General features: G+C 37.1%; 1 pseudogene; it reads left to right on the top strand.

Annotated features, from left to right (window-relative positions):
- The first annotated feature begins 24,181 nt into the window (after positions 1-24,181).
- On the top strand, positions 24,182-24,723 carry LOC119065126 (60S ribosomal protein L27a-like; annotated as a pseudogene).
- Positions 24,724-25,474: the final 751 nt, after the last annotated feature.

Raw genomic sequence — 25,474 nt, 5'->3', positions numbered from 1 at the left:
ATTTCTACTGTTATTTCCCTTTTTTTTCCCCAGCAGAACAATACTAAACAGTTTTAGCTCAGGACAAGTAAGAGTCCTTCTAAATTTTTAGAACCTCTCTTCAGCTCTCTCTGAAAGCCTCTCCAAAAACCGAGTGTTTGAAGAGATTTGAAACAAGTCTTGTTCATTAACAGAAAAAAAACCCCACCAAAATTTCCCTAACTTTGGTGATTGACTTATTCTTTACCCTTGTTTATAGAAAGAAAACCTGAATAATTCATACCATCTGTAGATATAAATGTGTTTCTTCTATCACTTTTTTAAAATAAAACTTTTCTTTGAAAATGAAAAAGAAGTTTCTTTTACAAGGATTTTTTTGGAGTGAAAGGATTATGTGTATGCTCAGGGCAAGTTTCAGATCTTTGGTTAGTCAGAGCTCCAGTTAACTGGCTGACTCACCACTGCCACGAATGCAGGGATCATTTTTCTCACTTGATAGGGACAATTGGCCAACGAAAACTTATGCTCATTCATGAAGGTATGTTGTGCAGTAAGTGATTCATTCTTAAGTTTTCTATAGGGAAACACACGCGCGCACACACACACACACACAACACAAACAAAAGAGAGTAATGATAGCAAAATAGGAACTGTTATAAGATATAAGAAAACGAAGTGATGATTTCTTTATCACACTACAAATGCAATTTATTCCTGTACAAAAATATTCTTAACAGCAGAAAATTTGTAGGTTAAATGTGAAACTCAGGGTATTTCTCTTTATATCACAAGTTTAAAATTAGCAACAGTTATCCTTCTACTGGAATTTGAAAAACAATGTTTTGAAACTGCTTTCTAGCAGTGGGAGGCTCCAGCAAGCGCCAGGATCAGATCAACCAATGACATGTACTTAGTTCTGCTAAAGAAGTCACTCAAAATCTGTCTCATCAGAGAAAAATGTAAACAACAAATGTGGTCAGCAATTGGCAAGAAAAGGTACATTTTTAAGAAAATTTGTTCTGCTACTGTTTATTAGATTATACTCCTTTTGACTCCACAAAATTATCTCCCAGAATGAAAAGTTATTTGTCATGTTATAGAAATAGAATCATGACTTATTAAATGACTTTGGTGAATAACTACTTATGAATCATTAAAGTTTACTGTTAGTATCCACTTTCAGTGTATAGCAGTTTTAGATAAGTGTTTGATTAGCATCTACTTACAGTATAGTCATCAAGAAAGTGAGTGACTTCTAGTTTGATGTATTCAAAGCTTGGTTTCATAGTAAACCCAAGGTAATATTTATTTGCTAAAAATGCTGTCACAGTAATCAGGTCCTTCAAAATGTTGATCTGCAAGTTGAAAGGCTTTAGAAGTTGAGATGTATTTTTCACTTCTGGGAAGGAATCATTAGGCCCTGGTCATGTATTTTCTATAAAGAAGCAAATGTCGAATATTTTTGACATTGAGGACCATTGGTCTCCACCACAACTGCTCAGCTCTATTATTGTAGTGTAGAAGCAGTCATGGGTAACATATAAATGACTGAGTGTGACTATGAGCTAATAAAACTTTATTTACAAAACCAGGTTTTGGGCTGGATTTGGCCATTGAGCTAGCTATAGATTGCCAACTCCTGGTTTAAATTATTCTTGTATTTGCGTTCAAGCTCCCACTCTTCGGAACCTAGTACCAGGCTTAACAGGGAGATAATTAAGGTTTCTTAAATGAATCAGTGAATTCCTAAAATAGAGTGATAGAATAAATATACAAATTCATTCACAAGTTTAACAAGTACGCATTCTGTGTCAGACACAGGATACATTCTATCCTCTAGAGATACAATGGTAAACCAAACAGGCTAGAAAATAACACCCTTGCCCATACGGAGGTTACATTCCTCAGGGATAACAGCCAATGTAAAAGATAAATCATAAAATGAATAGCATGATAGATAAAAATAGTAGGCAATGAAGAAATGAAGAAGACGCAGAGGATAGGACTTGTTGGTAGAATTGGCATTTTGGATTAGGTAGCCAAGGAAGACTTGCTTTATGTGAAGATTATACTTTAGTAAAAGCCAGAAGGAAGTGGAAGAAACACATTTTAGGTCTAAGGGATTGCAAATGCAAAAGAAGTTAAAGAGATGTATTAATACTTTGAAGGTATTAACTCTTCCTTCATTTTTCTTGTACTTAAACAAAGCACTGTTTTCCAAGAAACACATTATTAACATGTAATAAAATGTACCCATTTTAAGTGTAGTAAATGTAGTTTATGACGTATTGGGTTCCATTAGTTCTTGAATGTTTAATGCCACCACCCCCAAATTAAATAATATCCCAGAAAAGTCAAAGAACATTTACAGAAAAAAAAGCATAATTTAAATAAATGAAAACTTCTCACGCACATTTTGTATTGAATAACTATTTAGTGAGCACATGAACTTAATACCAAAGCTCAATAGCTAAGTAAAAACATGACATTTCGACTTCCGCCAAGATGGAGGCATAGGTGGAAGCACTGCACCTTCTCGCACAACCAAGTTTAAAAACGATAAAGTTTTAGCAACAAAAACACAGCCAAACCACAGAAAATTGAACTACACGGAAGTCTGACAACAAGGAACACTTCAGCCAAACCGGTAAGAGAAGCAGAGCCAGCAGCAGAGCGGGGTCGGGCAGGAAAGATCCACCGGACTGACCTGGGCTCGAGATCCAGGTGCACCAGCAGCCGTGAGCAGATCCCAGGTGTGGAGAAGTGGGCGGACCCACTGAGGGCTGATTGGAGTCACACATTCGCTCGCAGATAAACTGGTGAAGGAGCGAGCGGTGAGACAGACTGCGCAAGCCCCAGCAGCAGGAAGTGGCAGAGGAAACCGCCATTGTCCCTCTCTGACCCTGCTCCCACATACAGCGTCACAAACCAGCGACCTGGGGGGCCCTGCCCTGGTGAACAACTAAGACTCTGCTCCTCATACGGAATAGGCACAAACAGATCAAAACATGGCTCAAGAACAACTCAGAGCCCCAGAGCTGATAAATCTAAGTGATGAAGAAATAGCCAGACTTTCAGATGCACAGTTCAAAACACTGGTGATCAGGATCCTCACAGACTGGTTGATTTTAGGCACAAATTAGAGGAACATGTGAAAGCTAAACTAATTGAAATTAAGGGAAATGCACAGGAAACCAACAGTAATGGAAAGGAGACTGGGACTCAAATCAGGGGAGTAGACCAGAAGGAATGAAAAAAATGACCAAACAGAAAAATATGAAGAAACAAGAATTCAAAAAAATGAGGAGAGGTTTAGGAACCTCCAGGACATCTTTAAACATTCCAACATCTGAATTATAGGGGTACCAGAAGGGTAAGAGGAACAGCCACAAGTGGAAAACTTATTTGAACAAACAATAAAGGAGAATTTCCCCAATCTGGCAAATGAAATAGACTTCCGGGAAACCCAGGAAGCTCAGAGAGTCCCAAAAAAGTTGGACTCAAGAAGGAACACATCAAGGCACATCATCATTATATTAGCCAAGATTAAAATGAAGGAGAGAATCCTAGAAGCAGCAAGAGATAAGGGGACAGTCACCTACAAAGGAGTTCCCATCAGACTGTCAGCTGATTTCTCAAAAGAGACCTTACAGGCAAGAAGGGGCTGGAAAGAAGTATTCCAAGTCATGAAATCCAAAGACCTACATCCAATATTGCTCTATCCAGCAAAGCTTTCATTTAGAATGGAATGGCAGATGAAGTGTTTCTCAGATAAGTTCAAGTTGAAGGAGTTCATCATTACCAAGCCCTTATTATATGAAATGTTAAAGGGACTCATCTAAGAAAAGGAAGATAAAAAAAGATAATAGTGAAAAGACAGCAAACTCACAGTTATTAACAGCCACACCTAAAACAAAAGCAAACTAAGAGGACAGCTAGATCAGGAGCAGAACCATAGAAATGGAGATCACATGGAGGGTTAGCAACAGGGAGAAGGAGAAGGGGGGAGAAGGTACAGAAAATAAGTAGCCTAGACAGTAGATAGAAAATAGATAGGAGGGAGGGCAAGAATAGTATGGGAAATATAGAATCTAAAGAACTTGAGACACGTGGTCATAAACATATTTAACACTGAAATAAATGTGAACTCTATATACATTTAAGAAAGATTAATTTTAAAAAAGCAAGTCATTATTTTCCCACCTTTTCATTCCAGTTCGGGGTTGCTGGTGGTGGGAACCTGTTCCAACAGCTCGGGGTGCCATGTGGGGAACAACCCTGGACAGGAAGCCCTTCTACACGGGGCCACTCAGAGACACCCACACTTACTCAGACTGGGGCAAGCAGACACTCCAATGAACCTAATGTGCACAGCTTTGGGATGTGGGAGGAAAGTGGAATGACCGGAGAAAACCCACACAAACATGGAGAAAAGGTACACTGTAAAAAATTAGGTGATAGCATTTTGATATGACCCTCAAATAAAAATATACAAATGATTGTTGATAAATATAGAGCTACTTACCCATGCTACCATTTTATTTCCAAGCTAAAAGCTAAAAACCAAGAATGATGAATGAGGTTTGGTGTCTTTTATGACCTGGACTGCCTTATTACCATAATATAGTATTATATAATATTGATTTTCAGAATTTAAAAAGCACTTCAAGTTTTTCCCAATAGACCTCATTTAAATGGCAAATGACAACATAAGCAACCATAAGCAAATATTTTTGTGAAACATTTCAGTGTTTTTGCCCTTGAAAAGACATTGGTTTCTATTTCAATTCTCCAAGGCAAATGGAACACACGCATTTATTGGTCCTCCCTTCTGGACCAGAGATGGACATGGAAATGAAAAGGAAACAAATCATAAGGGAATTGAGAATGGCAAGTGTAGGGCATCAGTAGGCTAGAGAGCTTGAAGGCGTAAAGCAAATTAAGTAGGTGTGCCTTGCATGAGCAAGAATGAAAACTGATCTGTATCTCAGAGGGACCACAAAGAATTGACAGGTGTGACTAGTGGGATTCTGTATAGGACAGAGGTAATAATTGAGGTTATTATTTCAAAAATGATATACTGAACTGCAATGTCCTGCATACAGTCCACCACCCCCCTTTTTGTGAACACAGAGAGGACGCATGTGGCAATAACCTAGGGGTAAAAATAATAGGACTACACTTTAAAGAGGGCTAGGCTACCTAATGTGAGTGTTGGAATCTAAAACAAAGTCCCTTTATTTTGGCATTAAGGTGGATGAGTGTTGATAAGAAGCAGCTTCTCTAAACTATCCAGGTTATTGAGCTATGATCTCTTGGCTTCAACCCATCCAACTCTTCTCCCTTTTGTAATACTGGGGCTGGGACATTACAAATTCTCCTTTGTTGGTGTGTTTTCTGTTAGGCTCTGCCAATAGGGGGCACTAGAGACAGACTAGAAGGCTTCCTGATGATACCAGCTGCAGCACTGCTTCACCTGGACAGCAACAGTTCATTCCAGTAGGAGTTGTTGGTTTTCATTAGCAGTTTTTCCAGCACTCCCAGAATCAGCTTTCTTGTGTCCTCTCAGATTTTGACACCAGCTGTGGTTAGTCCCCCTCCTCAGGGATGTTGGGTTTTGGCTTCTACAGCACCAGGATGAGGTGAGGAGTGCTTCCTCCTCAGAGGGCTGGATCCCATCTCCTAGAAACTTCTGAGCTCCTCAGACAACTGTACTAACTGAACAGTGTTCTTTTGTGAGAGGCGTAACTCTTAGTGCTACAGGATATGCCCTGCAAGCTTCGAAGTCATAATAATGTCAAATTCTTCCCTTCTCCCTAACCTTAGGTATCATAAATTGCTTACTGAAGTTATTACCTTTGTGATAACTCAATGTTTTCTTTTTGCAGTTTTAGTTCCCTAATACCTGGTTAATAGGTCTTTATATTAATTACTCTTTGTTAAAAGTAAGTGGGCTGTTTTTGTCTCCTGGTTGGACCTTGACTGATACAGAAATAAACTCCATTGGCAAACACAAATTCAAAGCCAGGGCTCTCAATCAAGTGGGAGGCCAGCTATCGGAGCAGGCAGGCAGACCTACAGAGGGAACGAAACTGATAAACCTAGTCATTCACAATTAACAAAACAGGAAAACAACGGTCATGAGTTATTTGAAAAAATACTGCACAAACTATTAAGTCCAATGGGAAGAGATTAATAACATTGTAGAAAGTGGAGACACACTGGGAAACAGAAGAGAACTTGTAAATCATTATACCTGACACTGTCTAAAAGACACGAAAAGGTACTGCAGCCATATTTTTAGGAAGCTGTTTCAAAAAGATGAAACATAAGAAAGTAAAGTACCCAGATAGATGAAAACTGCCATAATTTTTAAAAAGTAATCAGTACTTAGAATGCACTTATCTAAGTTTTAGAACCTCACAAAATTTCAGAACACAAAACATTGGGAAAAGAAAAGAAAAGAAAAAAGAAAAGAAAAGACCATTCTGAAACTGCCTGAACCTAAAACAAATCATCTAAAAAGGACTGACATTTGGACTCCAGGTCAGCAGTATGAATGCTAGAAGAAAATAGAGAATTTCCTTCAGGGGGAAGAATGAAACTTAAAGTATTTAAATGTTGATGAGAATAAGGCAACAAAGAGAAAAGTATTGAAGATATAGGGCAGATAAGTAAAAATCAGTAAACTGAGGTTTCTGAGTCAGGGGACATCCAGAGTACAGTTGTCATAGAATACCTACATAGAAGTGTGATATCATTTCCACATGTAGGAGGGAAGGAAGAAAGAATAATGGGGTTGCAAGTAAGCATGTGGAATTGACAAAAAAGGAAGTTTGCATATGGTGACTTTTGAGAAGTGATAGGGGACACATAAAGGGATTAAAGACTTGAATCAAATGGAGACTGAAGAAGATGGAAACAATAACTTTCTTGGGAAACCCAGAAGGATTTGTAGGCAACATCGAGAATAGAGTTATAATTGGGGAATATAAGTTTATAGTACCATGAAGCTATATAGTTTTGCAATTTTCTCCTGTGGCAATAAGCAAATAAGTTGTTGATGCAGGACCAAAATATGAAAAAAAAACAATAAAAACCCTCAAACATGCACACACACTGACTCCTTGTCGACATGTGCAAACCCATGTACGATTCAGGTAAACTGGAAGTCTTTTGAAATAACATTATAGCTCCTGATACTGAGAGCTTGCCCAACTACCTAAAAAGCAAGTTTATACCTGTCAGACATGCTCCAAGCTATCAGAACTTCATTTATGTAACCATTCTGGACAATGAACTGGAAACTTAAATCTATAGCTACTGACTATTACTAGTCCCGTAATCACATGGAAATCTAGGGAAAACATTCTTTTCTTAATAATAAATTATAGATTTTATAAGTGCCCTAGTAAAATTCCAGCAACACACTTTGCTTTGCAAATAGGGGAGTTTCTATGAGTTACACAAATTAACTGGTTCCACTCCTAAATGCTTTAGATTTTTCAAATTCTTTACATATGATAGAGAACTTCTCAAAAAAATTTTATTGTTGTTCAGTTACAGTTCTCCCATTTCCCCCCATTACTCTCCCCCTGCCCTGCCCACTCCACTCTCCACCTTCAATCCCCCCTTGCCCATTGTCTTTGCCCATGGGTCGGTCCTTTATACCTGCTCCTTGATGACTCTTCCCATTCTTTCCCCTGATGTTTTTAAATTTTAACAGTCTTTAACACCATTTTAGCCTTTTCAAAATTTCACATAGTTGCTAGCTACTTCCTATACTTCACTCCTTACTTGCCTTCCAAGATAATAACTTTTTCTGGATTTCCACCTTAACTGGCTGTTCTTTCTCTTGCCTGTTTTATTCAGCTTCTCTTTCTCTTCTCTAAATTCTGAGATTCTTCTCTATGTTTACTGCCTAGATAAACTCATTTAATCATATGTCTATAAATACTATTTGTTGATTGCTCCACAATTTATGCCATTAGCCTAGACTTCTCTTTTCAGTTCCAGACTCATATATGCAATTACCTACTTGACACTTTTGTGCACATTTGTAATAGGCACGTCATACTTAACTTATTAAAAAACTATCTACCTATTCCCCTCATCGGCCACCACTACTCTCAAATCAACTTCAACAACAGATTTTACCATTTTAGTAAATGGCAGCTCCATTCTCTCAAGTTTCCTAGGCCAAAGATGTTTGAGACATCGAGGACTCTGAACTTCATCTCCCACCCTTAGCTCATCAATCGGCACATCTTGTAAACAATGCCCATTAAACCAAACTGAGTTCATTCACTGCTCACTGTCTTCACTGATAGCACCCAAGCTCAAGGCTAGTAGGTTCTTTTCGATTTTTGCTGTTACAAAGAAAGCTTTAATCAAACATTTCTGGACAATTCTGTCTACATATATTGGTGTTTCTCTAGAATAGATAACTAGTAGGGTAGGTGTATTGTATTTAGTCATAGACATGGGTATTTTGTTTAAATCAATATGGCATGACCGTCCTTAAGAAGGTTTATAGCAAATCATACATCTGCCAGGGGAATGTGAGGAGACAGTAATGTTGAGGCCTCTTATGTCTTTTGAGATGGGTGAAAGCAGGAAGAAAGGTGGGAAAAAATATCAGACTGAGAAACTGGTAAGTCTAAAATGGAAATCTGGTGTTATCATCAGTCAAAGATTTGTTGTCCAGTCAATAACAAAATTATGGATATGAAAAATAAAGATATTGCTGTCAGAAATGGAAAAAGGGTTAATTCCATGTCAGTTTTGTAATTTTGAAAAAGCGATTTATTTATTTTTACTGTACTTTTCACATTACCATTTACTCTCCTTAAACCTTCCATCCCCCAGCAATCACCACCCTGTTGTCCATGCTCATGAGTCCTTTTTCCTTTTTGCTCAATACCTCTACCCACTACCCTTAGCTGTCATCCTACTCTTGATATCTGAGTTCGTCTCTATTTTCCTTGTTAGTTCAGTGTCTTCATTTGATTCCACATGTGAGTGAAATCATATGCTGTTTGTCTTTGATTGGCTTTTTTCACTTAGCATAATGTTCTACATGTCCATCCATACTGTTGCAAAGGGTAAAATTTTCTTCTTTTTTATGACCAAGTAGTGTTTTATCGTGTAAATGTCCCAAAAGTGCAAAACTAGTGGATACTTAGTTGTTTTATCCACTCCTCTACTGATGGATACTTTGGGCTGCTTCTATATCTTGGTGATTGTAAATAATGCTGCAATGAATGTAGGGGAACTTATATAGTGTTAGTGTTTGCATTAGTATTTTGGGTTCCTTGGGATATACTCCCAAAAGTGAAATCACTAGGTCAAGAGGAATATCCATTTTTAATTTTTTGAGGACACTCCATACTGCTTTCCATAGTGGCTGCATCAATCTGCGTTTCCACCAACATTGCGAAGGGGTTCCCCTTTCTCCACAGCATTGCAAGCACTTGTTTGTTCATTTATGGATGATAGCCATTTTGACAGGTGTGAGATGGTATCTCATTGTGGTTTTAGTTTGCATTTCTCTGATTATTAGTGATGTTGAGCATCTTTTCATATATCTATTGGACATCTGTATGTCCTCTTTGGAGAGGTGTCTATTCAGATCCTTTACCCATTTTTTAATTGTGCTGTATTTTTGGTGTTGAGTTTTGTAAGTTCTTTATAAATTTTGGATATTAACCTCATATCAGATGTATTAGTGAATATATTCTTCCCTTCAGTGGGTTGTCTTTTTATTTTGTTGATGATTTATTTTCTAAGTATATTTTATTGATTATGCTATTATAGTTGTTCCATTTTTCTCCCCCATTTCCCCCTTCACCCTGCACCCCCTCCCTCCAGCATTTTTCCCCTTAGTTCATGTCCATGGATTGTGCATATAAGTTCTTTGGCTTCTCCATTTCCTATATATTCTCAATATTCCTTATCTATTTTGTGCCTACCAACTATGCTTCTTGTTCCCTGAAACTTTCCCCCATTTTCCCTCTCCCTTCCCCACTGATAACCCTCCATGTGATCTCCATTTCTGTGATTCTGTTCCTATTCTAGTTGTTTTCTTGGTTTTTGTTTTTGTTATTTTTTTTTTTTAGATTTTCAGTTGTTGATAGTTGTGAATTTATTGTCATTCTACTGTTCATAATTTTTTATTTTCTTTTACTTGGATAAGTCCCTTTAACATTTCGTGTAATAAGGTCTGGGTAATGATGAACTCCTTTAACTTAGACTTATCTGGGAAGCACTTCATCTGCCCTTCTATTCTAAATGATAGCTTTGCTGCATAAAGTAATCTTGGATGTAGGTCCTTGCCTTTCATGATTTCAAATACTTCTTTCAAGCCCCTTCTTGCCCATAAGGTTTCTTTTGAGAAATCAGCTGCTAGTCTTATGGGAACTTCTTTGTAGGTAACCATCTCCTTAACTATTGCTGTTAAGATTCTGTCCTTGTCTTTAATCTTGGGTAATGTAATTATGATGTGCCTTGATGTGTTTCTTCCTGGATCCAAATTCTTTGGGACTCTCTGAGCTTCCTGGACTTGCATGTTTAGTTCCTTCACTAGTTTGGGGAATTTCCCTTCATTATTTTTTCAAATAAGTTTCAATTTTTTGCTCTTCCTGTTCTCCTTTTAGTACCCCAATGATTCAGATGTTGGAATGTTTAAAGTTGTCCCAAGGCTCCTAAGGCTCTTCTCATTTTTTTAAATTCTTGTTTCTTCATTCTGTTCCAGTTGGATGTCCTTTTGTTCCAAATCATTGATTTGAGTCCTAGTTTCCTTCCCTTCACTGTTGGTTCTCTGTATATTTTCCTTTATTTCACTTTGTATAGCCTTAATTTCTTCCTCTATTTTGTGACCATACTGAATCACTTCTGTGAGCATCCTGATTACCAGTGTTTTGAACTCTGCATCTCATAGGTTGTCCATCTCTTTGTCACTTAGATTTTTTTCTGGAGTGTTGATCTGTTCTTTCATTGGGGTTATATTTCTTTTTCTCGGGCAACTGCTACATAGTAAGGGGCAGAACCTTAGATATTCGCCAGGGAAGGGCAACCCACGGTGCTGCATTGTGTTGCTAAATGTGTGGGAGGGTTCAGAGAAGGAACAATGCCACTTCCTAGCTTGCTTGTCTCTTGCCCCACTTTACATCACTTCCCTTGTTTCCCGCAAGCACTTGTTCCCTTTCAGGTGCTAATTCCCAAGTGGGTGGGCTTGTGTATATTCTTGGACCTTGTGAGTCTCTCCAAATAACTCTCCTATGAGCCTGGGGGGTTCTCCTGCTGCTACAATTCCCACAGGTTTTTACAGGGAAAGATTTTGAAGCTATAGTTTCCTGTGTTGGAACCCTAGGTTGCATGGTTTGTCTCACTCCCCAATTGTTCCTCCTGGCTTATTCACTTGCAATGTGGGATTGACGATTTCCTTTGCTGCAAAGGAATTTTAGTTTGATGTAGTCCCATTTGTTCAGTTTTTCTTTTGTTTTCCTTGCCTGGAGAGATATATCTGATAAAATTTTGCTATGAATAATGTCTGAGCTTTTTTTAAAATTTTTATTTATTTATCTTTAGAAGGGAAGGGAAGGAGAGAGGGAGAGAAACATCAATGTATGGTTGCTTCTCATGCGTGCCCTGCTGGGAACTGGTCCCTGCTGGGAACTGGCCTGCAACCCAGGCATGTGTCCTGACTGGGAATTGAACCGCAGTCCTTTGATTCACAGGCCCGTGCTCAATCCACCGAGCTACACCAGGCAGGGCTTGATGTCTGAGATTTTTCTTCCAGGATTTTTATGGTTCACATCTAACATGTAAACTTTTAATTAATTTTGAATTTATTCTTATGTATGGTGTAAGAAGGTGATCTAGTTTCATCTTTCTGTATGTATCTGTCCAATTTTCCCATTACCATTTATTGAGTAAATCATTTTTAGCCCATCGTATGTGCTTGCTTCTCTGTCAAATATGAACTGACTACAAATGTGTGAGTTTATCTCTGGGCTCTCTACTCTGTTCCATTGATGTATGTGTTTGTTTTTATGCCAGTACTATGCTTCTTTGGTTACTGTGGCACCACAACAATGATCCTGGGAAAGAAGAACAACATTGGAGGAATTATGCTACCTACTATCCTTTTTAATCAGAGGTCTTGCTAAGACCTACTTATATTTTGGAGGCACTGGGATGTATTTTGTTTGTATTTTCACTTATGTCACATATGTGGGTAAAAAGATACCCCAGATCTTCATCACTTGTGTTTCATTTTGCAGGAAAGTTTCATAATCAAATTGAGTGCAGAAGTTTTGTCTGTGTATAAATTTATAAGTATTGATAGTACAAAGCTACATCATACATCAGTAAGAGGGAAAATGTGTTTGAATTCATTAAAATAGTGAAAAATAAATAGCATAGTCAATAGTCATCCTCCTGACCATAGGTGTAAATTTATTTTTTAATCATTCTGTTACAGAGGTAATTTTTCCAATCTGTCTGACCCTGAAGACATTTATTCAGAACTGTAAGGAATGTGATATAGAAAGTAATTATGTATAGGAATATGACTCAGAAGTGAGATTTCACCCATGGGGTGAACGTGTTCATGCTGGTAAGGGGAAACGTGTAGGGTAAACATAGCATATCCCAGACATGCCTCTCAGAAAAACATTATCAGTCAGGAGGTAAGCTTTGTCAGAAGTGAGGAAATACAAGTTCCCAGACCTGTACTCACATTGAAAAAAAGAGGTGACCACAGGGACAGGGCTCACGCACTTTCCTGAGCCCCGACTCTGGTTAGTCCTTTAGTCTTCCTCATGAGAACTAATATAAGCAGGTAAACTGCTGCTCTTCCATGCCTGACAGAGGAGTCAGGACAGACCATCACACCACTTACATAATGTATTGCTCTCCTCCTTTAGAGCCGATGAGTAGAAATTTCCTGAATGGGACCCAAAATGACAGAGGAGAAAAAAGGAGAGTTGGCAGGGTGGGAATGGGGTAAGATAGGCACAATAGAAAGAACAGTTTGTATTCTTCCAAGTTCCATACTTTCAAAAAATTAGTGTGTATCTATATATACATTATATTCTATGCTATGGGTGTGGATTTCTCTTTGGATCAAATATGAATACTATGGAGAACAGATTATAAACTGCTCAATGAGGAGTAATTCAGGGGTGTCCAACCCATGGCCTATTGGCCACATGAGGCCCAGAATGGCTATGAATGTGGCCCCACACTAAATAGTAGATTTATTTAAAACATTATTAGACTAAGTTGTTTTTGTTAGTGTTTGTATTTAATGTGTGGCCCAGGATAATTCTTCTTTTTCCAGAGTGGTCCAGAGATGTCAAAAGGTTAGGCACTCCTGATAGACCATCCCAATAAACTCCATACTAGTCTAGGACCTAGCTATGATAAAACACCTTACAAGCTACTATAAATTTGAGCCAATCTGAAAGCAAGTGGCAAAAGGAAACCATGTAGCTCTGTATATAATTGTCTTCATGTATGTGAGCTCCAAACAAGTCCTGGTACATACCATGAGGTATGATGTCCCAGATAAATCAGAATACAGCTTACCTGAATCTAACCAAATGCAAGTCACTCTGGAGCAGTCTTGCAATCCTGAAGTTTAAGGATCCCTCCTTGCTCCATTAGCCTATCCTTATAGCACTACTGAACTATGATTTATTGGTATAGCATAGGGGAATTACAAAAAGGATGGTGCCAGTGATCTGCTAGAAGAGAAAAATTAAATGCATAAGATTATAAAGTAATGCATTGTTTCCGATAGCAAAATGAACATGATTTTAAGCCCTGTTTCACAGAGTCCTTAAAACACTATAGCAAACGGAAAACTGCTATTTGCTGATTCATATCATTGCCAGTATTCTTTTTATGTACTGCCTTCCTTTCCTACAGTATGGCCTATACTTTAGTTTCCCCCTAGAAATTAGTTTTATTTCCTAGAATTGGCAGGAACCACCTATGACTTGGAGAGAACCCTGAAAGAGCCATGAATCAGTCTGTTACACCAACTTGAAAACTAGATGGTTAAAGTAGTATGGGTTGTGTTGAGTTTTTTGGACAAGTAAACTTCACTCAGGGCCATCATGTTGTAGGCCTTTGACAGCAACTATTTACCATTAGTGCATCATTTTTTATAATCCACTCCTCTAATAATTTAAAAAATTATTTCCCCTTCCTTTTTAGAAAATTTGATTCTTTCCCTAAATTATAAAACATGCCTGATTCATTTTTGTATTCAACACAAAACTGATATTGAGTCTTTTACAGACATAATGCAGCAACCACACAACGAGGCGTTCAACCACTCTGGGTTTTTGTCCCAGTTCTTCCTCTAACTAGCCAGTCATCTTTGGACAAATATATTCACTGTTCCTTACTGCATTTTCTCTTTACTTATAAGATGAAGAGGTTGGGTTAGATTATCTAAATTTATTCTTCCAACTCTACATTCTAAGATTTAAATCCTGAACTACAAATGTTTTTGGACCAACTGGTGTTATACCATGTGTTAATCAACAGCAATTTGTCTGCATCCTTATTTACATCCGTGTATGATACTACTCTTTCTTCTCTTCTCTCAATTTGATAGCATATACTAGTTAAAAATAGAGATGCCATTTAAATAAGTATGGATCATAAAACATATTTTTAAGGAAATGCCAAGACTCTGAGGAAAACATAGATAAAATCTCATCCCATGTCCACTACTACAGGTGTGGACAATGTAAGCCAAGAGGAATGTGAAGTGTCAGACACGATTCTGCCAGAGTTCCAGACCTGAGGAGAACACCACAGAGCCAGCCTGCTTTCCACCTACCACTAGTTTTACCATCCATATTTTGTGACATATACCTTCGGCAGCAGGGTTTTTTATTTAAAAAATTTTGGAAGCAAAAAGTAGCCTACTTGAAGTTCTTTCATTTGTTTTATTAAATTGATCGTTCCTGCTAAATAAAATCTAAATGGTTTATTCCCCATCAGACTGTCTCCTACTACTCCCCGGGGGTGCTCTTGGTTAGAGAACTGGTTAGTTTCGCAGGGTCCCGGGTGCCCATCATTTGGCTGCCAGAAGAGGATTTATAGCGACCTCTTTGAGGAGAATCTACTGCTTCTGTGGAATTAGGAAGAAGCACAACCTCTTGGCAGAATTACCTCACTGTGGTGCTGCAAGTGGCAGCCTGTCTGCTCTGGGCCCTTCTGGAGCTCCACGTCTTGGCGAGACAAGAGGGGAGTGCTCAGGATGGGATTCATGGCATTACTCTCCATTCCACTCCCTGCTTGGTGGAAAATTTCATAATAGGAGCAGTGGCAGGGAGGAAAGAACCTGGAGGAAGGTAACAGAGGAGCTGCTGTGTCTCCCCCTTGGTCGGACTGCGCATGTGATGACATGTGGCTCTGATGCTTTCGTTCCAAATGGATTTGGGAGGCATATTTGGTTTAGAAGTTTTAATAAATATTTTTTTAGTTAAAAAGGCAATATTAATAGTTACCATTCATTTAGTTCTTACTTGGTGTCAGGCAACTCTCCTAGCATTTTACATTTGTGATTTTTGCTAATCATCACTAGTCTTATCAGTATGGTACTTTTATACCCCATGGTAGTGAGAAGGTAAAGAAAACCCAGATGTCTCCATCATTTATGGAAATGGCTAAGTAATATGTAGTAGACACATTTCATAGATGAAGTAGACGTAAGCACATATCAATGGAGACATCTTAAAAACAATGTTGAATTTAAAAAAGAAAGTGAGAGAAAGCAAGATTTATGGTAATGTAAAATAAACACTATAATACCAAGCATTATATCCAAAGATACATGCATATCAAAAGACAAATATCAGCACTACAGAGTGGATGCCTAAAGAAAAAAGTGGGAAGTAGAATTGAAAGTAACGAAATAATGATAATGAGAAAGCCTTGAACAGAATGGTGATGATAGTTTACAATGAACTAGGGCATACATTTAACTCCATCCTCCGGAATCACAAAAATATTTTAAAGTGCCATGGGTAATAATTAAACTAGAACATGCGAAAATGTGTGTAGTACAGCTAAAGTTGTACATGGAAGAACAGTTATAGCCTTAAATTTTATAGTACAAATGACTCAAAATTAATAGTACAACCAGCTCAAGAAGTTAGAAAGTGAACAACAAAGTAACCCCCAAAAAGGAATAAAAGAAGCAGCATAAATTAGTGAAAGGGAGTAAGAAGATATACTAGAGAATGCAAGCAAAACCAAAAGCTGTTTCTTTGATAAGAAATAACTGAATTGACAGATACTTCACTCTGTGGGCCATGAAAAACTTAGAAAAGAAAATGGCACAAATAAACAATAATAGAAATAAAAATGAAACATAACTCTAGATGCTGCAGATTTTTAAAAACAATTAGAGGATAAAATGCAAATATTATGCACTTGCTTTTCCTGCATGCCAGGCCTACAACCCTTCTTCCTTTGCTCTGGCTGCTGTGGGATTGCATTCTCTGATAAAACTTCCACACAGAGGCTTGAGCCAAGGCCTCAGTTTTTTAGGGAAATCACAATAAAGCAAAGAGTGACATGAAATCTTGAAGGGATACACAGGTGGTTGAATGGTCTGACTATTCAGTTTAAATCTTATGAAAACAAGTATGAAATATTTTGAATTAACAAAGTTAAATGATGAGTACATGTTAATTACATAATTTTCTTCATTCTAGGACAAGACAAATGTGCCTATGTATTTTTTAAATGAGCTTCCCCTACTAAGTGCTATTTTTTCTATTATGCATTAGCTGATTTCTTCCCTGTGCTTATGTCTTCTGAAGTTCCTTTTCATTCTATAGAGACAATTACATTAACACTGGTCTCCTCTGTCATCAGGTTTCCCTTTAAACTGAAGGACTGCTTCTCCAGACTTCTAGGACTGCTGTAAAAATGACAGGTCACAGTCTTCAGCTCTTTTTGGGAACTGCTTCTGCTGAAGAGAGCTGCCTTGGCCAGGTTCAAGTCCCCTTCCAGGGATAGACCTCATTCATTGACTTATTGACCAATGAGTAGAAGGCCCAGCCCCTTTTCCACAACAATCTAATGGGCCATTCCAGCTTCACAGTTCCCTGTGAGGTTGTCTGAGGTACTGTTGTGACTGTACCACAACTCTCTTCTCCCTTCTCCCCAATTTAATTTCATTTGTTACCCTTCAGAGAGTTTAAGAGCATTTCTTAAGAAACTACTTCTTTGCTAATCTACATTGCATAGCCTGCATCCCACGGAGACACTGTGACATGTAAGAAAAAGAACAAAACACAGAATTAATATTTACTTGTTTTAATCCTAGTTCTGCATTCATTTTCTAACTTTGCCTGAGTCTTAATATCTTCCTGTGTAAAATGAAGATACTACTTTCCTTCCAGAATTTTTGAGAATGTATTTAAGTTATCAATAGCTATACAATGATGATGTTGACAATAATGATTGTAATTATTGTTTCCATTATTAAAATCTGATAATATCACAGAATTTAGCAAGAATAATAATTGTCTCAACCTTTTTTGCCTTCTTCCTTTCTTCTCTTCCTTTCTTTTCTCCCTTATTTCCTTCCTTTTTTCCTTTGTCCCTTCATTCCCTCCTTCCTTCCTTTCTTTTCTCTTTCTTCTTTTGTTTTATCCCAGTTTTCCTCTCTTTCTTTCTTCCTTCACTGAAATTATATGTGGGGCCCTGATATTTAACCTGTAAAGAATACCAACAGAGCTCTTGGATTACTCAGAACATACTAGTGAAACCACCAACCTGGAGGCATTCTTAAGGATTGGATCTGGTAACTGCAAAACAATAAACTAATAATGACAGAATGGTATGTCACAGGCAGACATTTGTTCGCACTGGGCTTCTGGATCTTTCTACAACCACAGACTACCATGATGACATAAACATATATCTTAATGGGGTAATATGAACCTATTGAAACTTCTATATGTATTTCAGTGCATTCCTTAGCTCACCATTGTTAAGCTTCCTTTTTGAGAGTAAAATATGAATCGCGTTTTTGATGTGAGTCATCAGTTTCACTTTTCTCAGTCAACTGAATTGCTTTTTTTGCAATCCAGTATGAACAAATAGTGGTTGGCTTTGTTTTTTCCCTTTGAAATCTTGATGATATTCACTTCGCAAAGGAACACAAATAGAGGATTCATGGTCATGGACAATGAGGGTATTGACTGTGGGAGTGGAGGGAATGGGGCAGGGGTGAGCAATGGGGAAAATGGCAGGACAACTATAACTGAACAACAATAAATATAAAAATATTCAGATTGCAGTTCTTTGCTTTCCTTATATGATTTAAGTTTTTTTTTAAATTAAGTATCTGCTTTTCACCAACTTCTATACCTATGCTACTTAGGCTTAAAACAGCCTTTTTAGGTTTATTAGTCCATTTCAGAATGCAGAAGGTATGTCTCAGAGGTCAAGTAACTATCCCAAAGTGACAAAGCTAAAGAAGATTTAGGATTTAAACTCATGTTTTTTGACACAAGTTCTACATCATCTTTACTGTGCTCCTCTCCATAAATTATATACTACTATTCACACAAATTAAGGAAAAATGATTTAAATTCTGGGACAAAACCTTAATAATGCTGGATTATTATGACTGAATTATGGTTGGAGATCTAAATCTATTTGTGATTTTCCATTTCAGGGACTGGGGGAGTCAAAACTGAAAACATGTTGGATAATGTTCTATCACTTACAATGTTTTTCTATGTTCAGTCCTGTGCAAATTAATATATGTAAAGTTATGCATTTTTTGTGTGCACCAAGTAATGCAGACATATTGCTCAACCTCCCAAGTGTCGCAATGAGCTGTCTCATACAGTGAGAACACATGCTATTACATTTTGTATAACATATGTGACCTTTAAAATCAGAAAATTCTTATGAAGTCACTGTTTCCAGACATGCTGAAGTAACTGTTATTGACCTTAACTCTCTCACCATACACAATTCTAAGACTGAGCAAAATATATGTTGGCTGTTCATGGGTGATTTAAGTGAATATGAGTCACATTAAAGTAAGGAAGTATTTGTTTCAGTTCAATTTCATTTTAAAGGGAAGTGTTTTGAATTCCCCTAACAGAGAACTTGGAGAAAGACATGTTTCTTTGTCATGTGTAGCTCAGCCAGAGTTGACAAGAAATGTGTCCTGAAATGTGACAAAGAGACAAACCTAGGAGGTGTCTTTGATTAGAGATACCTATGGTAGAAGTCCCTACATTCTTCTGAATGAATCTGATTTTCCTTGGAAGTTTACAGTTGTGTGTGTGTGTGTGTGTGTGTGTATAACATGCATGCTTGATCCTACTCAATAACACTGGAAAAGTAATGTAGACGATTAATATATGTTGAATTGAACAATCAATAATCTGGAGATAGGCAAAGCTACAAATGCTGCTCCTGAGAAGGGAGGACTCTACTCTCGCCTCTACTAAGAGAATCTTAAACAACTAAAATGAATAAATGAAGACAAGTAACTTGTTGGTAAAGATTTAAGACACACAATCTAAATTTGTTGAATACCATTCAAGGATATATGCTTTCAAATTTTAAATGGTTAAGTCTCATGAATGAACATTGCAAGTTGAATCACTTGTTATATACCAACACATACCTTTGCATTCAATACATGTTAAAATGATAAAGGGCAAGCAGGACTAATTTTATAAACAAAGAGTAGAGGGATGCACTTTTTTGATGCAAATCAAAGCATTGATTTGCTTTTTTTTGGCTCTCATCTTCCTTAGGAAAAATAATTTTTCTTCTAAATGGAGGCCTCTTGTTATTTAAAATCTACTTTTCCTCAAATGTCATATAACATTGGCTCTCTTTATACCAACACTAGTGATTAGCTTGCTAGGGCTTCCATGTCAAAGTACCACAGGCTGCATGGCTTAAACAACATAAATTTATCTTCTTTCAATTCTGCAGACTAGGAATCTGAGATCAAGGTGGCAACAGGACTGGTTTCTTTCAAGTTCTCTCTCTTTGGAATCAATTGTTTTCTCTGTGTCTGTACATCATCTTCCATCTGTGTGTGTTTGCATCATGATCTCCTTTTCTTAGGAGACATGTTATGTGGGATTAGGTACCACCCATATGACTTCATTTTAACTTAATTATTTCTTTATGAACCTGATCTCCAAATATAATTCAATTGTGAAGTACTGAGTTTGGCATATGAATTTAGGGGAACACAGTTCAGCTCATAATAACCAGTACTTCATACCACCAGAGGCACTGATGCAAGGCAGGCCTTTACTATATATAGTTTTGGCGAGGACTGGTTCACTATGGACCTTGTTGATTGATAGCCCTCTCATTGTCAGTGTAGAAAAGGAGTCCAAGCCTAGCCTCACTGTGATTTTCATTGTTCCTTTTACTGTGCTTAGTGCTGGAGTGGGGCAAGAAGGAAAGATGATGCCAAAGTTGGAGTCAGCCAATGAATGTCTCAGCCCATACTTTTGCTCTCTTATGCAATTTCCTCTTTGATCTTGTGGTGCTTTGGGTAGTTTTTCAAGAAATTCTTGATGTTTGGTGTCCATTGAAAAGAAATCTGGATTTATTTTCTCTTAAAATATTTAACTAATAGTCATATTTCTTAACTTGTGTCATCTTCCTATATTTTATCTTCCTTAATGAATGAAGAAACACAGATGAGATTTGAGTAACTTTGTTGACCACAGCAATTCTACAGTCAGATTTTGAGACAGGTTTCAATAAATAGTGTGTCTGCTTATCATCAAGGAAGAAAGAAGCCTAAAGTAGTTATGTTTTCTTTGTCTCATTTTGCCTCCTCTTCTTGTAACCATTACAAAAGCAATGTAAAACATTCCTATCTAGATGGAATTCCTTCCGGTCTGAACTTGCTTTCTTTACCTAGCAAACTCTGCCACACTATCTCTGAAGATAATGTTCATCTTAATGGAAAGGCAAATAAAATTTCTTTGTCACTAAGGGGATTGTTCTGAAAGTAAAATTCTAGGTCATATGAGGGTTTTGACAAAGCACCCATAGTGCCACAGAAAATTCTGAAGGGGAGAGATTAAAATTGAATACCAATAAAAGACAAGGTTTTGTATAGGATACTTGACTTCAATATGCTTTAGGGGACTTACACAAGGATTCGGGTAAATTGAGAGATGAGGATAAAATCCCTTCAAAAGTCTGGCTGCAAAAAGAATGAGATATTCAGCTAATTTTTGAACCTTGAGGTTTCTTATTCTATATTTTGGGTGCTCTTCCCTTTTCAGAGTTGTTACTTTGAATAGGTCAACATGACACTCAGAGGTGGCCACAGCAAGATCACCTGTGAGGAATAGAAAAGTCCACGTTGCTGAGCCCAAGCATAACCTTCATCGTTGCCACCATGGCCACTTTGTACATCAGCCCAGAAGAAGGTGTTGGCAGTAGCTAGGGAGAGAGCATGACTGGTATCCACAGAATAGATCATACTATCCACTTGATTATTACCTTTCAGGTCAACTTTCTATGAGCATTCTCCTATGAAACAAATATATTCACATTTTTGCCTATTCAGAGAAGTCAATACACATACCTTTTCCCCAAATTGCCTTGTCACCAATTTTCCAGTCATGTTCCTTGCAAGTCTCTAAATATCCAGCTCTGAATAGGTACTTCAGGCTAGTACACTGAACTAACTAGATTTTTGTATAAAGACTTAGGTAGAATAAAAGTAAAGTTATGGCAGAAAGAAATACCAGTAATACTGAACAAAAGAAAACTGTAATAGCTATACTAATTTCACACAAAACAAACTTCAGAAAAAGGAAAATTGTCAGTAATTTTAAAAGGGGCATTATATTATGATATAGGAGTCAATTCACCAAGAAAACAACAGTCTTCAATGTGTATGTGCCTAACAATAGATCATCAAAATATGTGATGGGACAACTGATAAAACTGCATGAAAGAGTAATCTATGAATACACAGTGAGAGATCCAGTAGAAAGAAAATCAGTAACGGTATAGTTGAACTGAACATCACCGTTAATCAAGTAGATTTAACTGATACTCATAGAATACATCATAGAGCAACACAGAATATACATTTTTTTCTCTAACTCTCATGGAACATTTACCAAGATGGAACACATTCTGAGACATAAAACATACCTTCACAAACTTAAGAGAATAGATATTATACAAAAAGACATACTTGTTAAACATATAAGGACATTTTTTTCAATTTAAAATCAACCTGGGAATAACTCTGCCCTCAAAAATCTTGAAAGTTTAGCAGATAAGAAAGGGATATTTATTACCAGTTTATTTGATAAATACTCATGTAATGCCTCATGCTTCTAAGCCTCGCTGATGTAATGGTAAATGAGAAATAGACTTTCTCTCACAGAGCTTACATAATAGTAGGAAATAAATGCAAATAAACAAGCAATAGTGTGATAATTTCTGACAGGATAATGATGATGCAAAGGAGAACAGTTGAGCTCTATCTGGGGATTCAGAGAAGGCTTCCTAAAGGCAGTGACATTTAATTTAATATCAGAAACATGAATACAAGTCTATCCAGGTAAAAAACAGGAAGAGATAGCCGATAGTAATCCTCTCAAAGACATGCACCAAAGCTAGGTGGCACTTGGTGTGTTCAAGGAATGGAAAAAAACTGCATGTAGTTGAAGCATAAATTGAAAGTTGATAAGAAATAAAAATGAAAGTATACTGGGGTTGAATCATAAAATGTTTCAGAAGCCATGATTAAAAGATTAAATGTTTTTTCTAAGAGCAATGACAAGCCACTGAAGTATTTGAAGCAAAAAGGAGATATGATCATATTCCTATTCTCTGAAAGACATGCTGTCTCGTGTATGTAAGGTGAATTGGAAGAATGTAAGGCCAAAAGCAGGGAGGACATTAGTGGTTACACTTTGACAAATATCTATCTAATGAGAAATTGTGATTGTCTGCCCTTAAGAAGTGGGAAAAAGATAGATAGAAGTAGATTATGGTTGGGATTTTCTGAATGTATTACTTCTATTTTAGTGAAGATAATTTCTTGGAATCTGGCACGAATTACTGACTGAATTTATGTTATAAAGCACTGGGGGAGAAGTAGTTTTGTATAAGATAATGAGGATCTTATTTTTTTCTATGTTGAGTTTCTGTACTTATAGAAAATGCAGATGTATTGTGTGGGCCATTGAATAAAGCTATTTATACATGAAGCTCAGGAAAGGTAAATGGAAGAGAAATAAAACTATTTAGATTCATCACTCTATATGATAGAATGGAAGTCATAAAAGTAAATGAGATTACTGAATACAAATGTATAGAGGAAGAAGAGAAGAGGGCCTAAGACAGAATCCTTAGGAACAGGAATATTTTACAGAAAGTCAGAGAAAAAAAAACCAAGAATACTTCACAAAAACAATTGAATAAGAAAATCCAGAATGATAGAAAACAAGAGTGTGATGTCTTCAGAAGCAAGAGAAGAAAGTCTTCCAAGAGGGAATATGAAGTTAGCAGGATCAAATATAGCAAAAGTCAATATTGAAAAGTCACTTGGTTTTAATATCAAGTTAATTTTATAATCATAGCAAATGTAATTTTGGTAATTGTTAAGTTTGAGGCCAAATTGTGATGCGTTTTGACATGAACTATGAGGAGAAAGAATAAGCACACACAAGAACTGTAGAAAGTTTGTTTTTGAAGAGGTGTTGGATGGAGGGAAATAGGCTGGTAGCTGAAGGAGACATGAAATCTAGAAAAAAATTTTGTTTTATACTTTTAAAATAGGCAACACAGTATATTTAACTCCTGGTGAGAAAGTGCTTATAGAGGGAAACTGAATGTTAGGAATGAGAGGTGATCCTTGAGTAGTTAGAAGAGGATGGAATCCCAAAACAAAAACAGATAAAGAAATTAAGTTTAAGAAAGATTAAAGAATTCTCTTCCACTTTAACTGTTTTAAATGAGCCTGAAAATATTTTTACAATTACATGAGAGAAATTGTATATTTCTGTTTTATAAGTTAAAGAAGGGCTTGCCTATAAATCGATGAATACAGATTAAAGTAATACTTGACAATTACTTTAGCAGAAACTGAGAATAGTCTCCTTTTTTAAAAAAATTGACACAGAACTCTTTCATGCCAGCCACCAACATAACAACCAGACTTAGGAGGACCCGGAAACTTCAGGGCCACATGAGCCACAGCCAAAGTCACACTGGAAAGCACTGGAAGCACCCAGGAGGAGAAGGTAATGCTGGTGGCTTGCATTATCACAAAATCGACTTTGACAAATATCACCCAGTTTACTTTGGGAAAGCTGGTATGAGGCATGACCACTTAAAGAGGAACCAGAGCTTCTCTGCCTCACTATCCACCTTGATAAACTATGGACCTTGGTCAGTGAGCAGGCATAAGTTTTGATCTGTGAGCAGACACGGATAAATGCTGTCAAAAACAAGACCCCTCTCATTGATGCAGTGCAATTGGGGTACTACAAATTTCTGGGGAAGAGAAAGCTCCCAAAGTGGTGTATAATTGTGAAGGTCAAATTCTTCAGCAGAACTGAGAAGATTGAGGGTGTTGGCGGGGCCTGTGTCCTGGTAGCTTGGAGCCACAGGGAGGGGAGTTTACTAAGTGCTCACAAGTACTTTTTAAAAAATGAGACAGGAAGCAAGTAATTGGATCCAGTGATCAAGTATAGTACATAACTTCAAAGGAGATTCATAGACTCTAATAAAAGAATAAACCAGGAAGAGCCTGGCCAGAATGTGATGCATTTTTATGCTTTTATTGTATATTGCAAATATTTGTTTTTCTATTTCCATAGTTTAAGGTAAATAATTGCTCTAAAGTACCTGAAGTGACTGTACTATCTCTAACTATTAGAGTGAAAATATGGGTGTCCAGAGAAGAGCAAACCAAATGAGCAGAATTTTGGCTACTTACAGAATTTTACTTTACCAGAGCTGTTTTCTGCCCGAGTAGGTTACATGCTTCACTATGATTTCAGAATAACCCCGAACAACATGAATCACAAATTTCTTCACTTACTGGCAGAAAACCTAAATTCCAAAAATAGGATTAAAAATCTTCCATTTCACCATTAGAGGGAAAAAAATTAACAACTAAGTCCTGTCTGCAAGGAATGTGTTGATGCAAATGTTCATATTCACATGTAATTTGTCAAAACTCATCACATGTAAATGGATCATATTACTATCTTTTCCTGTTTGACCATGGAATGAAGGCAATTTTAGAAAGAGGGCCCTAGGACACTGAGAAAAAGGAAGGAGAAGTATCATGTAAGAAGCTGGAAGCATTAAGAAAAGCATATCCAAACTATATCAGCTCATTTCCATCTGTTAATGGAATGTTAACAGGATGTGACACCAGAGGTTGGCGGGTCCTAGGTAATTAATTGGAAAGAAT

This window comes from Artibeus jamaicensis, unplaced genomic scaffold (assembly GCF_021234435.1).
Source record: "Artibeus jamaicensis isolate MK-2021 breed Jamaican fruit bat unplaced genomic scaffold, CSHL_Jam_final contig_402, whole genome shotgun sequence".
Lineage (NCBI taxonomy): Eukaryota > Metazoa > Chordata > Mammalia > Chiroptera > Phyllostomidae > Artibeus > Artibeus jamaicensis.
The sequence above is the reverse complement of the archived record's forward strand: the minus strand, read 5'-3'. Positions and strand labels throughout refer to the sequence as shown.